The sequence below is a fragment of the Myotis daubentonii genome, chromosome 12, assembly GCF_963259705.1.
Source record: "Myotis daubentonii chromosome 12, mMyoDau2.1, whole genome shotgun sequence".
NCBI classification, from domain to species: Eukaryota; Metazoa; Chordata; class Mammalia; order Chiroptera; family Vespertilionidae; genus Myotis; species Myotis daubentonii.
The window spans coordinates 27,666,508-27,668,035 of NC_081851.1; the positions used below are offsets into that span (position 1 = coordinate 27,666,508).

The 1,528-nt window shown below is 46.3% G+C and overlaps 1 non-coding gene across 1 annotated transcript; it reads left to right on the forward strand.

The window, feature by feature from the left end:
* Positions 1-265: 265 nt before the first annotated feature.
* On the forward strand, positions 266-468 carry LOC132214064 (small nucleolar RNA SNORA74). The gene has a single exon (XR_009448162.1). It is a non-coding gene; the product is annotated as a small nucleolar RNA SNORA74 (small nucleolar RNA).
* Positions 469-1,528: the final 1,060 nt, after the last annotated feature.

A 1,528-nucleotide genomic window follows, 5' to 3' on the forward strand; every position in this document is an offset into this window, starting at 1 on the left:
AGTTATGAGAGTGGAGCCCTCATGAATTTCATTATTACCCTTTTAAAAGATCCCCCATGCTATACTTATCAGGGGATCACTCTATATGTTATATTAATGTCAAACCACTATTATATACACTTGAAACTAATATTGAATGTCATCTCTAATTGAAAAAAATTAAATTAGTAAAATAATTTTTAATAAAAATAAAAATGCAAATCAGAGTGATCTTTAAAAAATATAAATCAGATCAGTACACTCGGTGCCTAAAAGCCTTAAGCACTCCAGCAGGGGTCAGCTCTCCAGACAGCATCATGCCTGTGAGGGTGTTACACTGCTGGGAGAGGAATGCCCTGTCTTCTTCCTTCAGTTGCCCACTTCACTGCTCTGGTGACATGTGGCACTGGTACAGGGCAGAACTGTGCTTCCATGAGAGTGAGCTAAGCATCACTTTGGTTGCTTTGTTCTAGTGAAGGTGCAGACACAGAAAAAACATTTTAAAAAATCTTAATGGTTCTAATAGCATTTCAACCCACCCAAGGGCCATTTATCTGCCCTTTCCTGCACCCAGCCAACCTGGCTCACCCACCTGAGGAAAGAAGGCAGGAATGGTGCTGCCCATGCAGCCAGTGAACATGCATCTGGCCAGACATCTGAAGAGAACTGCAGTTACCTTAGGATGGAAATGGAGGGACGCATCTGTGAGGATCAGGTACACACCAGAGGACTAAACTTTTTGTGACACAGTGATGGCATCAGAGCTGCAGGACATCACCACCATCTCACTCTCCCACTGCATCCTAGGGGACCATGAACCACCCTCAGCAAGAAGCAGCTCCATGGCCTCGGACAACCCACTGACCCTCTGCAAAGCACTTGAGCTCACATGGCTGATCTCAGAAATCTTATGAATCTCAGAAATCTTAAACCCTACGAAGTAGCCTCTTTTGACATTTTAGTTCTACTCCTACAAAGAAGGCCAGGCCTGGGTCTTTTGTAGCCTTCTCAGAGGTGTGTGAGACCCAGTAGGTGGAAGCTAGACCTGGTATACCTTGGAACATTTGCTGAGTGCCCTCAAACCCAGCACAGACAACAAGTTTGAACCTGCATCAATCTGGTGAACACCGCTCACTCTACCTGAGAACTCACTGAGAAGTTACCTCATGCTACTTGAATACCTCCAGAGACTCTTTCAGTGACTGAGCTTAACAGGCACATGGCAGATGCAGGCAGGCAGAGGCAGATATCAGGGGTGTCTTGGGACTTTTGATGAACTTCCCCCAGTCCCACTGCAGGTAAAAGTCAGCCTTGGTGCACTGCTTGGACTTCCTGAACTCACTCTGACCCAGCAGCGGCAGCCACAAACTGCGAATTGCTTTGCAGCTCCAAATAGAATGCCCAGGGCCAGTCACAGAAAGCATCTGAAATTGGCCGGCACCAGAATCCCTCCCAGGACAAACACACAGTGGCCAACTTTAGATGACATCAGAGCATGATCCAATTAGCTTAATATGCAGCATGTCCAAAGAGAGAGCTTGGCAGGCAC